Below are 8,363 nucleotides of genomic sequence, written 5' to 3' on the forward strand. Positions count from 1 at the left end.
CCATCTACACTTCATGGTCTAGACATGGAATCCAGGGTTGCTATGACCTGAAGAATTCACACCCAATCACACGACTTCCACTTCTTACTGCTTTTCTGAACTGACATATAGCTAGGGAAAGAGTAGGGTGTCACAAACACTTCATGTCTGGAATTGGGTATATGGTGAGGTAACTTGTTCCTGATATAGCACCCCAAAGAGCTCAGAGCTTTCAAACATTGGGGCAGAGACTCTGACACAGACCAGAGACTTCACATCCTGAGACAGACCCAAATACCTCTCAGAGAACACAAACCTCAGGCAAAGACCCCTAAACTATTCAAACACTTCATATCCTAGTCCCCAGGGAACACCTGGCATTATCTAGGGACAGTTTTGGTTGTCACAGCTGGCATCTAGTGGGTAAAGATCAAGGATCTTGCTTGTCAGTGCCCTTTAGCCAAAGATCCCCCACAAACATATCTTTAGTTGAACAAGCTGGGTTTATTATTTATTGAAGTGAGGGAAAACACACATACCATGGAGAACCATGCAATGTCTTAGTGAGAAGGTGTTAGAAGTGATTACAGGATCTGAGCTTCAGTTAAGTGGTTTGGGGGAGGATCAAAGGAAGAAGGGAACTCGCTCTATATTGGATACTGTCAGAAAGTAAGGGCAATATTATGACTGGGTGTCTCAATTAGGAGGGCAGACTAGAATGAGGATAAAGCTGTAATTGGTAAAAACACAGAAGTCACTCATTTTAATGAAAAGAGGGGGATATTTGGTATCTTGTGAGTGGCATGGTGACCTTGTTTTTGTCTGTGCTTAGACAACATTATAAAGTAGCTTTGCTTTGTCCCATTTTATCATGGTCTCAGAGTAACCTTATCTGGGGTTTCTATGCTGTGAGATTGTTTATGTCTAACAGGAGAATAACATGGCCTAGCTGTGAGTGCCAGGACAGCTTTTGGATGCTGGGGCTGCTTCCTCCCTTTTTCCCTCCTTTCCTTTTGTTCTCGTGCTAAACATCTGTTATGGGTTGAACTATGTCTCCCAAAATTCATATGTTTGTGTCCTAACTCCTCAGAATGTGACCTTATTTGGAAATAGGGTCATCACAGATATAAAATGAGGTCATACTGGAGTGGGGCGGGCCCCTAATCCAATATGACTGGTGTCTTTATAAAAAGAGGAAATTTGGACACAGACACACAAACACAGGCAGAATGCCAAGTGAAGATGAAGGTAGAGATTGGGGTAATGCAGAAAAAGTCAAGAAACATCAGACTGCCAGCAAACCACCAGAAGCTACAAGAGAGGTATGGAACAGATTCTTCTTCTCAGCCCTTAGAAAGAACCAACCTTAATGATACCTTGATCTCGGACTTCTAACCTTCAGAATGGCAAGAAAGTAAATTTGTGTTGCTTGAGCTACCTAGTTTGTGGTAGGTAGCCCTAGAAAGCTGATACAACAAGCTACAATGCCCACCATAACAAAGGATTTTGTAGTCCAAAAATGTCAGTAGTACTCAGGCTAAGAAACCTTGCCCTAGGCACCAAACCCAAAAGTACTTATTGACCTCAGACTCTCTGATAGAGATCAATAAAAACTGAGAGCACACACAGCTTTGGACACAGACCCCCAAAGTGCTCCAAGACTTCACACCCTGAACACAAAAACCCAAACAGCTCATAGAAAACATGACCTGAAGGGACCCTCTAATATGTCAAAGACATCATTCTCTGCAAAAGAGACTACAAAAAAGATGGAAGATTGAGCATCCGGAAAAATACACCAATGCTCAGAGACATCACAACATGGGACACAGAACTCACAAGAGTTCTGAGTCCACAGCCTTGGACACAGAGACCAAACAGGTGAACAACAGCTCAAGAACAATAGTATCATTCATTTCCTGGTTTTAAAATTAGGGGAAGCAGGGGAAAGGGTATACAAGGACTCTCTGCACAATTTTTGCAATTTTTCTCTAAGTCTAAAATGATTTAAAATTTTTTTTAAAAAAAGATCAAAGGACATAAAATGAAATTTCTAAAACTTAAATACATCTTGCCAACACGCTCAGAAAAACAATATTAAGCCCTTCCAGTAGTCAGAAATGCCAATAAAACAAAAATGAAATTCAATTTTAAGGGGAAAAAAACCCCTGCACATCCAGAGACAAAGACCCCCAAGACTCCCAAATAGTTTAGAGACTTCATACCCTGCTACAGAGAACCACAAACATCTGAAAGACCTACCCCCAACAACTGTGACACATACTCCCAACAAACATCTATGACACATATCCCCAACAAAGCTAAGAGACTTCACAGTCTGTTGATAGATGTCAAATCCCGAACTGAAATTAAAAAACAAGTCCGAGACTTCACACCTGGACACAGTCCTCCAAACGGCACCTAGTGTGTAATAACTACCTTAGGAGTTGACTGACTTGAGAACCACTTTCCTCCCACTTACCTACACTCAACCAAACACCTTCCCTGCCTGATGCTTTAAATCCCATAATCACAAAGTTTACTCCTTGAGTTAAGTCTTGCCCTCACCCTGCAAAATTCTCCTTTTCATTACCACCCATCCCTCCATCTCAAAGCATGAAAGCATGCATCTCTCTTTAGTCACTTACAGCCCACCCCTCACTCTACTCCCCCAACACACACCTCCACACACCCCTAGTGAGGCCTGGTTCAGAGGGGTCAGAATGCCTCCAAGTCATCCTCTCCAGGGAAAGATGGGTATGGCTTGGAGGAGGATCATGAGATAACCTTGAACCTTCTCTTCAGTATTCAGACCTACAGGCTGCCTGAAATACAGCTGTCAGAAACTCTGGAGAAGTATTTTTCTCAGTGTTGTTGTGAACAGTGAGTGGGTCCTGAAATTAATATAATGGAATGCAATAAGCAAAGAACAGGTAGAAGAAAACAGGTAGAAAAGATTACCCAACACATTCTGTGCCAGCCAATAATGCCAGCTTCTTTTACAGGCGTGAAAATTGAAAGTCCTAGACAGGATTCGAACCTGTGCTCTCCAGTAGCCAAGCCCTGCCTCTGCAATTCCGAACGCCAACCCAGGAGCCAAAGCGCCTGCGCCGAACCAGCAGCCAATAGCAACCCAGAGCTGGAGGCCCGGCTTGTCACCTGTGAGTCTGGAAACTCTCGCTACCCTGGAAGAGCTTGTGCAGGCAATCTCGCGGTGACCAACCAGAGCTCAGTGTAGGATTTAATCCTGCCCTACCCATCATGAAGCCAATCGCCGCTCTGCAGCCTTCCACCTCGCCCCAACTCCACTGTTGATTCGAATGTACAGAGCCAACCGGGTGGGACTAGACTTAAGATCTTGGCGTTAGCAGCTTCCAGATAGGTGTAGGCTTTTGAACAAGGTGGGGTTGGTCATGGCAACGCCTTCTCTCCTCCTTCTGGGGTGGGGCAGATCCACGCGCAATCAGGAGACCTTTTGTGTCTCCACACATAAAGTGGATTGTTCCAAATTACACGGTCCCACCCCCACTCCCGTGGTACCTCCCGGAGCGGACTGTCCTATCTCCGCATGGTGCTAGGGTATGTCCCCGAGCTTCGCTGTCTCATCATCAACTCTTCATTCCCGCCCTTCGCGCTTTCCTTGTGTGTGCAATCTAGGAGAGACTATTTCACGTTAGTGTCCCAGGAATCATTCAATCTTCGTTTCACCCCAACACAAATGAATAGACTCTTTCACATTTTGTTCCCCGCCACCCACCCTCCATCCTCATCTCCCCTCCATATATCCCCCAGTGGACCATCCCAGCCCCATACCCCGATGGTTGTTGAGAGCCTGGCCAAGTTTTCCAGTACCTTGCTGCGGATCCCTGGCCCGTTAACAGGCATTCGTTCCCCTGGTGCCACTGATGGACGTGTGAGTTTGTGAGGCAGTATCTATCAAAAAAAGGGGAGGAGGCACCCTCCCCACCAGAATGTCAGTACCACCCGGGTGTATGTGGATTTCTAGTTTCCTTGTGTCTCCACAGCCCCTAAAACTGTCCTGCACACAATAAGTGCTCAAAAGGAGGTTTGTCCAATAAATGGCTCATTTGACCTGGCAATTTCTCTTCTAAATATGTTCTTAGGAAATACACATGCACAGGTCTGTGTGCATAAGAATGGGAGGAGCAAACACCCAGGAGGAAAAGGATAAATGAAAAAAAGATGATTTCATGTTATACCACGGAGTACTGGCTGGCAGTGAAACAGAATGAGATCTCATCACTGGAAACATAACCCAGATGGCTCAGGAATGTCACATCATTGGACATAGAGCACAAAGAGCTTGGAGACCTCACACTGTGGATACAGGCCACAAAACGGCCTAGAGACCTCATACTCTGGCCAAAGGCTGATGAAAAGCTCAGAGAATTCACATAAGGAGACAGATAATCTGTTATTTCACAGATCTCATTCTCTAGTCACAGACTCCTACAAACATCTCAGTGAGACTTCACACCCCGGGATACCAAAATACCTCAAGGACCCACCCACACTGGGACACAAACCCCAAACAGCTCACGTACCTCATACCATAGACGCAGACCCCAAAACAGCTCAGAGACCTCACCACCTGGGATATACATAAAAAATTGGGGCACAGACCATAAATACATAGACTTCAAAACAATTCAGAGGCCCAGACAAACAAAGTGAATGTGGGACACATGTACTAGCTGGAGGGACTGTCTAAAAGACATGCCGTTAATGTTGGGGTGGGGGGAAGAGCTAGTTGGAAAAAATGCTCAAAGACATGAGGTGATCACCAACCCTGCAAAGTATTCTGAGACCTCACACCCAAAAAGCTCAGAGAGCTGTGACACAGACTCTGGTATCCAAATAATAATTCAGCAACCCCAGTTCCTGCAATATTGACCCCAAACAGTTTAGAAAGATGACACTCTGCACATAAATGCCCAAATGACTCAAGAATCTCATACCCTGGGACAAGACATAGAACCAAAAATAGTACAGTGACCTCAGATTCTGGAAACATCTCTAAATAGCTTAAGAGACTATACTCAGGAACATAGATATTCAAACACTCAGATACCCAACACACTGGAAGAAAGGTTCCAAAACAGTGCAGAGACTTCACACCCTGTAACAAAGGCCTCCAAACATCTCAGACACCCCAAAACCTGGGACACAATTCATAACATTATAAAGACCTCATACCTTGGACACAGACCTGGAAATATTTCAGAGACCTTACAACTTGGCACACAGATTAATAAATAAATAGATCAAAGATTTCAGACCCTAGAAACAAACCCTATATAGCCTATGAGACTTCACACTCAAGAACACAAACACTCAAAAACACACCTCACACCTCGGAAAAGAGACGCTGATACAACTCAGTGACCTCACTGCCTGGAAACAGACCCTCATAGATCAGACATATTACTATTGAATTAAGACCACCAAAAAGATAAGAAACTTCGTGCCTGGAAACAAAACCCAAATTACTAAAAAACTTCACATCACAGAACTCAAGATCCACATGAGCTCAAACTTGTGCACTAAGACCAAGAATCTCAAACCACTTACAGATCTCCAGACAGATACCCAGCACCTCACATACTTTATACACTAGACGCAGAACTCTAAAACATTTCAAAGATCTCACACTCTTGGATACAGACCTGCCAAAAAAAAAATAGAGATGTCATATCTTGTGACGAATTCCCATAAATAATTCTGGAAACCGAACCCAAATAAGGCAGGGACATCCCAATTGAGAAAGTAATCCCTAATAGGACAGAAACCCCGCACCTGGAGACTGACATTTCTGAAAGGAAAAAAGATTTTATATCCCAAACGGTTCAAGGATATCACCTATAGGGCTCAGAATTCAAAGAGCTCAGACACCTCACACCCCAGAACACAAAGTCCGAAACAGTTCTCGGGATTCATACCCTGGACACAGACCCCAAACAGCTCAGAGGCCTTATAGGTCAGGACATAGATGCTGAAACAGCTTAAAGACGTCACACTATGCCATACAAACTCATAAAAATAGCTCAGAGAGCTCAGACTCTGGAAATATACCCAGAAATAAATAAAAGGCCTCATTCTTATAATGGAGACCTACCCTAACATCAGAGACCTCACACCGGGAAACATCACCAAATGGCTCAAAGATCTCATGTTTAGACCCACAAGAGTTATGAGGACTCACACCCTTGACAGGGACTCTCACGAAGTTCAGAAACGTTAAACCCTGGATCCACATCCCAAAAGAGCTCAAAAAGCTCACATGCTGGGGGCGAGGGTGGGGGGAAAGAAACACCTCAAGAGCCCATAAAACTTACGTTGAGACAAAAAGAAGTACAAACACTTCAGCAATCTCATTCTGTGGTACCGGATTCCAAGACCGTGAAAACCTCACACTCTTGAACACAGAACATAAAACAATTTCAAGTCTATGGCCATGCCACCCTGAACACGCCTGATCTTGTTTGATCTCGGAAACAGGGTTGGGCCTGGTTAGTACTTGGATGGGAGACTACCTAGGAATACCAGGTGCTATAGGAGATAAAAATAAAAAATAAATTCCAAGCCCTCTCATGCTGGATGCAGACAGTGACCCAGAAACACTGCAGAGACCTCACACCCTGAGACACGGTATCCCAAAGTAAGCTCAGCAATCTCACACTCTGGCTCAGTGCAAAATAATTCTGAGGCCTTAAGCTTTGCATGAGGACCACTCCCTTAACCCCCTCCATCCACTCAACTTCACAGACCTCATAAGGACAGAGAAACTCAAAACAGACTCCTAATACCTCAGAGAACTTCAGACCTGGACACATACCCCGAACAGCTCCAACAACTCTTACCCTGGGACCCACACCCCAAAATGGCTCAAACAATTCACCCTAGGGCACAGACAGCAAATACCTCAGTGATCTCATCTCTGGAGACTCAGAGGACATGACATTCTGGACACAAAACCCCAAACAGCTCAGAGATCGCATGCTCTGGTAGCCAAATCCATGAACTGACAGTGATTTCATACAGTCACACAGCTAGCTAAATAGCTCAGAGATCCCAACCCTTGGACACAGAACAGAAGTCGGAGACATCACACCCTTAACAGTGACTGTCAATAGGAACAGAGACCTCATACCTAGATACATATCCCAAATGGCTTAGACTTTCCATCATGTGACACTGAGCCAAAAACAGCACAAATACTTCACACTCTGGATATAGATCCCCAAATCTCAGAAAGCTCACAGCCTGGGAACCAGACCTCAAAACAGCTCAGAGAACTCACACACTTGGACACAGGCTACAACATAATTCAGAGCTCATGTCATGAACACAGATGCTGATGAACTCACAGGCCTCACATGCTGGAACTCAGATCTAAAAAAACCCAGAGATATCATTTATGGGGTATAGACCCAAAAAAGAGTTCTTGCAGCTTGGACACAGCCACCAATTACCTAAAGAGTTCAGACATCTTATACCTTGGCCACAGACCACAAAACTATTCAGAACCCCCCTACATTGGTAACAGATTTTGAACATGCTCCTAAATAGCTCACAAACTTAAAAGAAACAAAGATATCTCCAACTTGAGACACAAACCCAATCAAATTCTGAGACATCATACCCTAGGAATAGGCCATTAATAGGTAAGAGGCATCACACCCTTATACGGAAACCGCCAAAAATCTGAGAAACCTCATACCTTGGAATGTACCCCAAATGAAGCAGGGATTTCATGGCATGGAGCACATACCTGAAAAAACTCAGACATCTCATTTCCTTCAGACAGCTCGGATTCCCAAACAGCTAAGAGATCTCAATCCCCTAAGCCCAGACTAAAATATAATTCAGAATAATCACACAATGAACAAACATAACACAGGGAAACTCTGAAACCTCTTATGTTAGAACACAGACACAGAACCATCTCAGAGACATTGCACTGTGGAACACACCCAAAGACACAGTAATTCAAATAGCTCAGAGATCTCACACACTGGGATAGAGACCCCCCCCAAACACTTCAGATACCTCACATTCTGGACACAGACTACAAAACTGATTAGAGACCTACACCCTGAGATAAAATGTTATACACACTTCAAATACCTCAAATTCTTGAGAAAAAATGCAAAAAAGATCTTAGATTACCACACACCACGAGGCACAGAGCCAGTAAGTGTTCTGTGGCCTCATGGCCTGGTACATGCAGTCTCCAAAATGTCAGAGACTCCAACCATGAGACAGATCCCAAACAATTCAGTGATGTCATTCATGGAGATAGAAACTACAAAGCGTCTCAGAGACTTCACCCTCTGGACACAAACCTGCACAGGCTCAGAAAT

At 44.2% G+C, this 8,363-nt stretch overlaps 1 long non-coding RNA gene and 1 pseudogene across 2 annotated transcripts; one reads left to right on the forward strand and one right to left on the reverse strand.

Annotated features, from left to right (window-relative positions):
• Nucleotides 1–1,109: 1,109 nt before the first annotated feature.
• Nucleotides 1,110–7,994, reverse strand: LOC107515027. Of its 2 annotated transcripts, XR_004952839.1 has the most exons (4): nucleotides 7,772–7,994; nucleotides 4,545–4,591; nucleotides 3,832–3,912; nucleotides 1,110–3,632 (listed from the first exon to the last, which is right to left on the reverse strand). It is a non-coding gene; the product is annotated as an uncharacterized LOC107515027 (long non-coding RNA). The 2 variants fall into 2 exon arrangements; XR_001597940.2 differs by having other exon boundaries at nucleotides 4,545–7,994.
• Nucleotides 6,445–6,558, forward strand: LOC118608047 (annotated as a pseudogene).
• Nucleotides 7,995–8,363: the final 369 nt, after the last annotated feature.

This window comes from Rousettus aegyptiacus, unplaced genomic scaffold (assembly GCF_014176215.1).
Source record: "Rousettus aegyptiacus isolate mRouAeg1 unplaced genomic scaffold, mRouAeg1.p scaffold_m13_p_9, whole genome shotgun sequence".
NCBI classification, from domain to species: Eukaryota; Metazoa; Chordata; class Mammalia; order Chiroptera; family Pteropodidae; genus Rousettus; species Rousettus aegyptiacus.